The following is an 11,387-nucleotide window of genomic DNA, read 5'->3' on the forward strand; positions in this document are numbered from 1 at the left end:
TGAACGTGGGCCTTTGCACTGAAGTGATACAGAGCTCATTAAATAGAATTTCTCTTTAATAGCTTCAGTGAAATTCACTCAAAGTATAAAACAAAAATACTATACTGTTTCTGCTTGGATAATCAAATACCTGAAAGAGGAAAGAGAAAATTTCCATTGTTTTGTTTGAAAATTTCAACCACAAGGACTCAGAAAGAACACTGGGCCTAGTGGCACAAGTCTGTAATCCCTGGCACTTTGGGAGACTGAGGCAGGACAGTGCAGCTTGTCCAGCTTGGGCAATTTAATGACATAGTGAGAACTCCACTGTTTTTGTTTTTGTTTTTGTTTTAGTGCTGGAGCTGGAGCTCAAGGTCATGGGTGCCATCCCAGTATCATTAAAAAGGATAAAAGACAGAATAATAGAAGAATGCCATTCTTTTCAATAAGGTATTGAAGGTGCTTTTAGGGAAGGCAGAGGATGCCTTTAGCGGTAAGCCATTGTGCTCTTGATGACTTTGTAAGAAACACATCTTGAAATTAAAGATTTCATGATGAGCACATCCTAAACTGGTTTGGAGCTCTTAGATTGTTTCTTTTTACTGTCCCATACGACCCTGTCAAATAAACCAAGGGCGCGTGTGCCAGCTCTGAAACACCGCAGTGATCTTCCCTGGGAAGGTCCACAGCCTGCGTGTATCCACTTGCTCAGTCCTGCACCTTCTTGGTCTGGGCAGGCAGCAGCTTCATTTTCCAGCTCATCACACTTGGCCCTGCAAATGGACACTGCCTCTGGAGACCAGTAAAACCCCTCTCTCCCTTGGGGACTCTGCTGTAGCAGTTGTTCTGGCACATTAATGGATGTCCTAACCAGCCAGTGTTTTCTAAAGCAATGACACTTCAAGGTCATATCCTTAAAATCAGGCATGTTCAATATAACGACTGCAGAAATTCGTCCTCTGCAGCACACAGACGCTCCTGGCGACACCCATCATTCATTCTGTGGCTTTTTCCAGCGCCAAGCATAATGGGCATTCCTATGTTAGAGGCATTTTAGAAATCAACAAATCAATGTCTAGTAAGAAGCCTTATACATGAGTCAGACCAAGTGTTCAATCAGTACCCAGTGCTTACTCAGGCCACAGCAGGGAAAAGATCCTAGAAATGTATTTTACATGAAAAAATTGGTCAAGATTATATGACTTCTCAAATCATATGCTCCAAGGTAAAATAAACAAATTTTCTTTTTCTTGCTGCACTTTTTTTAAAGATAGGATCTAGCTATGTAATTCAGGCTGGCCTTGAACTCACTATGTAGCCTAAACTAGTCTCAAACTTGAGATGATTAACCTCCTGAGTGCTGGGATTATAGGGGTGCACTACCACATCTGACCACAATAAATAAATAAACTTCTAATCTCTACCAAGTTTCTCAAAATCACCAGCCTCTTTTCTGAAATGGTCAGTAAAGTATTTTCAATATTTTGGGTTGTCTTTTCCAGGAATCTGTTCAGTAAATCTAGTGAGATATTTTTTAAAACCAAGAATCGAACTCAGGACCTTGTGCTTGCTAGGTAGGCACTTAGGCCACAAAGCGACATCCCTAGCCCCTATTCAGTAAATCAAAAGAGTGCATACATTGCACTGTGGACATGAATATGATTTTAAAAAGTGAAAAGGGAAATGTCTAAAATAAAGGGAAAAGAAAAAAATTGGAATTAGAGGGAATATGCCAGAAACATTGTGTGATAAATTGTAGAAAATTGGGGCTGAGGATTTAGCTCAGTGGCATAAGCACCTGCCTTACAAGCAGGCGGTTGTGAGTTCAACCCTGGTACCAATAAAAAAACGAAAAAGACAAAAAAAAAATTGTAGAAAGTTATTCCAGAAGCAGGGAATGGTGGTTCGTGCCTGCAAGTTCAGTTACTGGGGAGGCAGAGGTAGCAGAGTTTGAGGTCAGCCTGGGCACCTTAGTGAGACCTTGTCTCAAAATGTAAGAAAAAGAAAAAAAGGGGAGGGACTACACTCAATGCTACCAAAAAATTTTTACACTATGACTCGTTATTTTGGCAGTAAATGTTATTCCCAGCTGAGCCAAATAGCACACAATAGTACCTTTATCTATTTGCAATTCATCCCAGCACCTCCACTGGATGCCTGGAAACACAGGGTGCCCCGAACCGGATATATACTCCCATATGTCTGCTATGTGGTCAAAGAGCACAGTACCAGAGCAATGCCGCCCTTCTGTGTTTTATGCCTGGGGCCTTCTGTCCGTTACAACTCTTGTGCTTTGGAGCCATTACGGAATAAGCCAAGGGATTCTTGAACATACCAACGTTAATCTGATGGGCAAAACAGCTACTCCAGTGATGAACAGGCAGGCCAAATATACAGCATTCATATGCCAGACAAAGCATGACTCATCTCTCAACGTGCCATGTGCAGGATGCCAAGCCATTTAAAATGTATGACTTGGGGCCAGGGATTTAGCTCAGCAGCGTAAGCACCTGCCTGACAAGGTCCTGAGTTTGATACATGGTACCAAAAAAAAAAAAAAAAAAAAGTATGACTTGTCTATTTCCAGAATTCTCTGTTTAGAACTTCAGTCCCTGAGTGAATGTGAGTAGTGAAAACCTTGCAAAGTCAGCTGCCAATAACGGGGGACAACAGTAGTAGCCACACTGTACATTCCTGTGTGCAGTGATCACCCCAAGACTTCTGCCAGAATTCTGGGATGTAAGCATCGGCATATGCCCTTACCTTCCTGGACCCAGGACTTCCATTTCCTTTTTTGACCTTTCTTTTATAAAATGACACATTGGGGCTGGGGATTTAGCTCAGCGGCATAAGCACCTGCCTTGCAAGCAGGCAGTCGTGAGTTCGATCCCCGGTACCGGTAAAAAAGGAAAAAGACCAAAAAAAAATCTATAAAATGACACATTGTCCCTAAGCTTTCTAAGAAAGAGCCCACAAGCAAGTGTGTGTTGTTGGGGGAGGCGTAACAGTAAGGTCTAGATTGAAGGTTTCTTTTCTCTCATTTTCTCATTCTTTGTCCTTCTGTTTTGGTTTCTAAGTGATTTACCTAACATCTCCTTCCGTTCCTTATACTATGCCTGTCTTTTGTTTTTCTGGGACAGGATCTTGCTGTGTAGACTAGACTGGCCTCAAACTTATGATACTCCTGCCTCAGCCTCTTCAGTGCTAGAATTATAAGCTTTGATATTTGAAAAACTTTTTGCTGTCAGCCCAATTTGGGCTCAAGGACGAGATCCCAAGATTACCTGTGGGACACATGAAAAATGAAATGTGGGACACATGAAAAATGAAAAAAACAGCAGGCAGCATGGAGCAGAGCACGGAGCCAGAGCGCACGCTAGACAGCTGTGTGCTTATTGTATAATCAGCATGCAGGCTGTTATCTCATATTTACACTCTTACACAGTGCTGTCACCCGTGCATGCATGTTCACCTGTGCTAAGTCATGATCACGTAACTCTATCCCCCTGTGTGCCTGCACAGGACAAGCAGGGTCACATCCTCGGGTGTCCTTAGACACCCCTGAGCTTTGAAGTAGTCTGAGTGGTTCCCCACATTATTGCATTTTGTTTCAGTGCCAGGGCTGAACCCATCAAGTACCCAGCCCTTTTACATTTTTTTATGGAGAGAGCTAAGTTGCTGAGTTGCCCAGGGTGCTCTCACTTTATGAGCATCCTGACTCTGCTTCCCAGAGTGCTGAGACTCCAGGTGTGCCCTGGCTGCTTCATGTCATTTCCAAGAGCTGCTTGTTTTATAGTTCCCTATTCTTTTTTTTTTTTTTTTTTTTTGTCTTTTTCCTTTTTATCGGTACCAGGGATCAAACTCAGGACCGCCTGCTTGCAAGGCAGGTGCTTATACCGCTGAGCTAAATCCCCAGCCCCTCGTTCCCTATTCTTGTCTTGTGAATTCAAGATCTTCTAGTATATTCCAAAAGACTTAGTTTGCTAAGTTTTCTGCACCATGCCTACTGGGTTTTTTTTTTTTTTTCTTTTTTCTTACTTTGATCGCTGCATGTGTTAAATCTCCTTCCAATTATTAATGATCTCTGTTTAAGGGGCTGCTGCCCAGATTGGGGGGTGAAAATGAGAGTCAGTTGCTCCTTGTAGAATCTTCCTCCAGGTCTATTAATTTCCTCCCCACCCCACACTTCTAAAAGAACAGGGAACCTAATTTCCTGAGCCTTTCTAGGTTGTGGAGGTGAAATTGTCTTGATTTTTATCAATTTCCTCACTCTTCAGTAGGAGGCCACTCCGTTACATGGGGCTAAACCAAGTGACATTTGACCATTTGTTTTTCAGTCAACAAAAAAGTTTGTGGAAGCTGTGTGTGGTGGCGCACACCTATAATCTCAGCCCTTAGGAGGCTGAGGCAGGAGAATCATTGCGAGTTCCAAGACAGCCTGGCTATCTGAGTTCACGGTCAGGATGGACTACATAGGGAGACCTGTCCCCAAACAAAAACAAAAGCAAACACAAAAGAAGGAAGAAAAGGGGCTGGTGGGTGTAGCTCAGATCTCTCTGGGTTCAATTTCCAGGACTGAAAAAACAAACTCCAGAAGTTTTCAGTCATGAAGGGTAGCACGGGGGAATCAGATTTGGGAAGTGAATAACGTGAAAACATCTCGAAATGCCTAGGAAGCGGTCTGCATCACGCTTGTCTGTGAGGCTTTGTCCCCTTGCTCCCTGAACACCTCGAGGGATAGACAAGGGTAAGGGAGACAGCTATCCGCCAGCTCCCGCCTGCCTCCGCACCAGGCTTGTCTCGGATTATTGACCTTTTTTTTTTTTTTTTTTTTTTTATCGGTACAAACCCACAGAGCGGGGCGGGGCGCCTGAGCGCTGTGGGCGGAGCCTGGGAGCCAGGGCGTGCACGTGAGTGGGCGGGGTGCACAGCCGCGCCGCTCTGCCCCGCCCCCTGCGGCGAGACCCTAGAGGCTCCAGGCTCACGGAGCAAGGAGGGACTGGGGTGTGGGCGGGGCCTCCCGGCTCGCTGGTGGGGCGGGGCGCCGGCGGAGGCGAGGCCTTGCGCACGCGCCCTCGGGCCTACAGGCAGCGCGTTCTTCTTCAGCCCCTCAGCTGCGCCCGCCCTTCTCACCTGAAACCGCTGCACCGTGCGCCAGGGAGTGAGAGCTTTGCCTTATCCGGGGAAACTCTGTGGACCAGTTACTCGGGCTGAGTGTGAAGCGATGGGTAAATCAGGAAAGCGGGAGCGATTTGACGCATCGTTACATTCCCGTAATCCCAGCAGCTGGGAAGCTGAGCAGGAAGAGCGCAGAGTGGAGGCCAGCCTGGGTGATTTAGCCACTCAGCGAGACCCTGTCACAAAATTTCAATCCCCAGTACCGGAGGGAAAAAGGGCTAGCAATATTTAGGATACCATCCGCACACCTAGGACCTTACTTTTCCCTACCCCTGAAAGAGGTTTACAGTATTTGGCGCTTGCATTTTTTGTTGTTGTTGTTAGTACACTTTTGTGATACCGCCTCTTGATCCGTTTTACTCTTTTTTTAAGGAAAGAAATACCGTGTATGTCTGATTTAATTGATTTTTTTTCCAGTGAAACCAATCGGGGATGTAGGCGCATAGTTACACGGGTTGTGTGCGCAGCTGTGTGTAATACTGAAAAGTTGGAAGCTACTAAAATGACCAGCAGCAGGCGATCGATTGTAAATCATCGCGATCCTGTAAGTGAAGTGTAATGCGTACATTTAAAGTCATCTTACTGGAGCATACTCAAGAGCCGCGGAAGATGCGCCCTTAAATTGAGTGGGGGAGGGGAACACTTTACGAAACAGTTTCTGGTTTTCAAAAAAACCCAAGTAGCGGTGGAGCGGACAGCGCGCAGGGAATGGTCAGCTCCAGGCGACTGCGCACGCTTGGGTTTTTTGTTTGTTTTTTAGGGGGTTCCCCCCCCCCCTTTTTTTTTTTGTACTGGAGATTGAATTTAGGGTCTTCACACTGAGCTACATCCCTACCTCTTCTTCGTTTTGTTTTGAGACAAAATCCTGAATACTGAAGGCTGGGCTTGAATTTGAGATCCTCTAGCCTCAGCTCCCGTGAGTGCTGGTGTGACAGGCGGGCCTCCGTGCCCACCTAGCTGCACCTGCATCTTCTGCCCTATTCCGTTGTGTACGATTCCAGGGCGAGGACAGGGCTGTCCGGTCTCCTTGCTGCGCCCCTCTCAGCAGCCGTTTCCGAAGGGTGTGGGACTCGGAAATCGATCGCAGACTATGAGGCCGGTTAAATGGTCTCCGACTTCGCACACTGATCAGGCCTGAAAGGTTCAGATGGCTCCTCCGTCCCAGGGGGCCTCCGCCACGGTGACCTTTTGCGAACTCTCCCGGGATCTCTCAGGGCTGTGACTGGGGTCAGAGCTCTGCCCTCTCCTGGACACTGCTCCGCTAGAGGGGAGATGCGAGCGATCCCACTGGGATCAGCAGACCGTGCAAGGGAATCCGGGGTGGCTACTGACACCCACCCATCCCCAGCCCCCGCCTCAGGACATCTGCTCTAGGTCTGGGATCCGTGATCTCCCCGGAGCCACGTGTGATCCCTGCACTGACAGGACGTATGGTTCTGTAGGTCTCCGTCTCCATGGCCATCCTGGAGGTGCTGGCCAATGCAGGGGAAAGTGGACTTTCCTAAGTTAACCCAGTCAGTGTCCTTCTGCTTTGAACCCACAGAGAAGAAGGCGAAAGTTAACCAAAATGCACCAACCTTGCACATTTTGTTCACAGACTCTGGGGCGATAATAATAAAATCCAATCTAATTTGCTACAGAAGGAAACTAAAACCCATTGGAGTGGCAGGTCAGCGTTGGGTGACAGAGGGTGATAAAGTAAGAGGGAGAGACAGAAAAAGACAGACAATAGCTATATATCTAATATATAGAGGGTTTAGGTTCTTTCTGATTTAGCGATTTAGCATTGTAAGATTTTTTTTCCAATGTCATGCAGGTTCTCAAAAATGTAGAAGCCAGGTGTGGGGGTGCTAGCTGTAAGCCTAGCACTTGGGAGGCTGAGGTAGAATCACTGTGAGTTTGGGGCCAGCATGGGTACATGGTGAGTTCAAGACCAATGTGAACTATACAGTAAAACCCTGTCTCAAAAAACAAACAAAACAAAATGAAAATCAACATGACAACAAAAGAAATCCAGCATGGTTTGAAAACACCTACATTTAATAGCTGCCCTTTACTCAATTGTTTCAATAAGACCTGCCATTGAACATTTAGGGTCTTAGTCTTCATTATGCAAAAAATGATAGTGCTGAGACCATTTTGCTCATAAATCTTTACATTTCAGGCTCTCTTAGAAGTGGTTCCTAGAGCCGTAACTTCCAGGTGCAGGACCAACAACTGAGCCAAATGCCAGGCCTCCCTGCTTCCTCCTGGGCGGCTTTCACTTTGCTGTTTCCTCTTACTGAGGGGGGAGCTTCCCTGTTCACAGAAGGGGCGCCATCTGTCCCACAGCACCCTCACTTCTTTTCCTTACTGGGGAGTTTGAGAATTGGTTGAGTGCCAGAAAGTGACAGGTCCCTGTGGGGCCCGAGGGCTCAGCTGGGGCATTCTCCCCTGGGTGTTGGGGTTGAACTGGGAGAGACATAGCCTCCCTTTCCTCTTTTTCCTCCACCTTCATTTTTAAAAAATACTTTATATTTGCTTATTTATTTTTGGTACCAAGACTCAAGCTCATGCTTGCCAGGCAGGCGCTGTGCTGCTGAGCTATATCTCCCTCCCCCTCCCCCTTCTTTTAACTGCACCATAAACTGCTGTGCGAGGAGCACCCAGCAGTGTGCACACTGTTGGCTGGAGGTTCCCTCCCGTCTTGCTTCCTACCTGACACCCCTGTTACTGGAGTTTTGGGGTGCTGGTGTCTCCTCCTGGAAGTGGTTTCTAGATTTTTCTTCTGTCCGGAGCAAAAGAATTGGTCAAGACAAGTGCAAATGGTAGTAACGTGTTATTAAAGGTAGGAAAAGAATCAGGCTCTGCAGAGTTTGGGCCAAGTAAAAGCAGGAAAACAAACTCGCCCTACAGCGTGAGGGTGTGCCAGCATGCAACAGAACAGTGACAAAAACTCATCATGGACTGTGCTTTTTGTTTCACTTCTTTCTGAGGCTGACATCAGGTCTGTACTGTCCTAAGAGAAACCTGCTTCGCGACAGAAGTCCACTCACAGGGCTTTGGTAACTGTTTTGCAAATGTCCTGACACTGTGCAATTAACAGGTCATGCCTACTTCCCCAGAAGTTTCCCCACAGACTGATCTCCTGTCTCAACTCCGCTTCACTGCTCATAATCTGGTAGGCCTCTGGCTCTGTGATCTTTCTGTACCTGTTTGGAGGGAAAACAAGATACATAAGCTGCTAACATGGGGCAGAAGATCAGTGTTATATTGTTGCCTCCTTTTTGCCTCCAGTACTGGGGATTAAACTCTGGCCTTCACACTAAGCCCTTTTAAACATTTAAGGTTTTTTTTTTTAATTTTTAGAGAGGTTCGCACTAAATTACCCAGGCTGGGCTTGAATTTGCTATCCTGTCTCAGCCTCCCATAGGGCTGAGATGACAGGCATGAGCCACATACCTGTGTTTATATTGTCTTTCCTTTTGTGCTCTTTCCCATTTGTTCTTTGTGTCTTTGTCTTTCCCCTCATCAGGCTGTCAGGAGCACTATGTGGCTGCTGTTATTTATAGACTTTTTGGGTTCACAACAACGGCAACAAAATCATTCATCTATTCATTCAACAAACATTTATTGAGCCACCTATTACACAGAAACTAGGATACTGTGGGAAGCAGAGGCAGAAAGATCATAAATTCAAGCCCTGCCCAAGCTATTCAAGAAGACCCATCTCAAAAGCTAGGCAAGGTAGAGCGTGCCTCTAATCCTGACACTCAGAAAGTGAGGTGGGAAGGTAAGTGAGAGTTTGAGGCCAACCTGGACTACACAGCCAAATCCTGTCTCAAAAAACATGAAAGAGTTGGGCATGGTGGCTCTCACCTGTAATCCAAGCATTTGGAAGGCTGAGGCAGGAGGATCTTGGGAGTTCAAGACCAGCCTGGGTTACAAAGTGAGCTCAAGGCCAGTCTGAACTGCATAGAGAAACCTTGTCTCAAAAAGACAAAAAAAAAAAAAAAAAAAAAACATGAAAGAAGCAGAGCATGGTGACGCATGCTTGTAATCCCAGCTCTCAGGAGGCTGAGGCAGGAGGGTCATTGTAATTTTGAGGCTAGCCTGGGCTACAAAGTGACTTCAAGCTAGGCTGAACTGCGTAGTGAAACCCTGTCTCAAAAATAAAACAAACAAAACCATGAAAGAGTCAGTCTGCTACACTGGGAGTTTAAGACCAGCCTGAATTACAGAGTAAGACCTGGTATCAAAACAAAAAGAAAAAAAAAATGGGAAGGAGGGATGTAGGATGTATCTCAGTGTAAAGGCCCTGAGTTCCATTTCCAGTACTGAGGGAAAAATAAGGGTTTTTTTTAACTTTTATTTGCATTTATTTTATGCATAATTTATTCCCGTGTCATAAGTTTTTATTTCTTCAGTTTCTTCTGAGATATTTTTTTCTTCTGTGCAACTTCCTCCTCTGGTTTAGGAACAATTTGTTCCTTTTCAGTAAGGATCATCTCAATGTGGCAGGAGGAGCTAACATATGGGTTGATGCGGGCCTGAGCTCTTTAAGTATGGTGACACATCCTGGGTGCTTTGTTCACTTGGGTACGTTCAATGACCAGAGAATCCACATCTAAACCCTTAAGTTTAGCGTTACTCTCTGCATTTTTAAGCCTGTGCAGCAAAAACTCAGCACCCTTTTTGGGCCATAATTGTTTGGCCTTGGCACACCTACCAACTCCACTACTGTAAGGCTGGAATGGCACATATTGATTCTTTAATGCGACATTCTTCAGATACTTGGTGGCCTTTCGGATATGCATACCCTTGATGGCCTGGGCAGTTTCACAGGTGTTCTTAAAGTGAACACGAAGAGTTGAGCCTCTTGATTTGCATGATTTTGTGGGATTTTTCTGGACTGATCTACTAGAAAGATGATAGTATGCTTATTTCCTAAGAATGCGGCTTAATATCAACCTTGGTGTGCTCTGGGTCAAATATGCACAGAAACATGAAACGTTTTATATGAAGTAGATACTTTAAATTTAATTAATTAAAAAATTTGGAAACAGGCTCTCACTTTGTGTTTCAGGCTGGCCTTAAACTCAGGGCCACCCTCCTGCCTCGGCCTGTGCACCATCATGCCCTGCTGTCAGGTGTACAGTTTTAAATGGACAATGACAGAATCTGGTTTGAAATGAGAAAAGAAACATAACTTGCCAAGCGAGGAAGCATGAATGCTAATGGCAGGCAGACAATTCTCTTATGCCATTTAGCAAACAATCATTAAGTGAGTTAACGCTATGCCCAGGGGTGATGGCAAAAATAGCCATAAGTAAATACTCTACTATGTGCATCTGCCAAAGGAACAGACCTTTCCTTGGTTTTCACAGCTTTCACCGCAGGAATCATCTGGAAAGTCGCGTTGCACCACGGCTGTGTACAAGGGCCAGACCGCATCTCACTGCTTGGCACAGCCACGGGCGGGTCTCCTGCAGCGCTCAGCCAATCAAACCAAGGCCTCTGCCGTCAAGGGCGGGTCCCCGCGCGGAGGAGGCGGGGCTGCAGTGGCGCCAGACCCGGAGCCACCGTTAATGAGCCTGAAAAGTGAGGTAGGGATTCGCAGCCTGCGCGAACAGATGGAAATACAGACCAGAGGAGGGCCACCGCTCCCCGCAGATGCACAGCACAGTTCATACGGTTAGCCTACTTGTGGTACGGGAGCGTCTGTCATTAGTCTCATTAAAAAAAAAAAAATTGCCAGAGGTGGAGGCGGAAGCCAGCACTTGGGAGGCTGAAACAAGCGGATGGCAAGTTTGAACTGGGATGGGCAATTTAGTGACTTAGGGAGACCTTCTGTCAAAATAAAAATCAATAAATAAAAGGTTCAGAGGCCCAGCACCACACAAGAAAAAATGACCATCTAATGTTAACAATTCAGTGGCATGGACGACATTCGCATTGTCATGCGCCCATTGCAACCATCCAGCTCCAAAGTTTTCCATCTTGGCTGGGGATTTAGCTCAGCGGCATAAGCACTTGCCTTGCAAGCGGGTGGTCGTGAGTTCGATCCCCGGTATCAATAAAAAGTTAAAAAAAGAAAAGTAAAATACAAAGTTTTCCATCTTGCAAAACTGAACCTCTGCATCCAATAAACAGCAACACCCACAAACCCCGAACCACCGCCCCACTTTCCAGGAATCTTAACTGCACTGGGCACATCATAGGAGCAGTATTGCCCAGTATTTGTCTTTCAT

The 11,387-nt window shown here is 46.0% G+C and overlaps 1 pseudogene; it reads right to left on the minus strand.

Annotated features, from left to right (window-relative positions):
* Positions 1-9,491: 9,491 nt before the first annotated feature.
* Positions 9,492-10,037, minus strand: LOC100712615 (large ribosomal subunit protein uL22-like; annotated as a pseudogene).
* Between the last annotated feature and the right edge of the window lie 1,350 nt (positions 10,038-11,387).

Source organism: Cavia porcellus, unplaced genomic scaffold, assembly GCF_034190915.1.
Source record: "Cavia porcellus strain 051 isolate PalLab524CR breed Dunkin Hartley unplaced genomic scaffold, mCavPor4.1 scaffold_10, whole genome shotgun sequence".
In the NCBI taxonomy this organism is placed as follows: domain Eukaryota; kingdom Metazoa; phylum Chordata; class Mammalia; order Rodentia; family Caviidae; genus Cavia; species Cavia porcellus.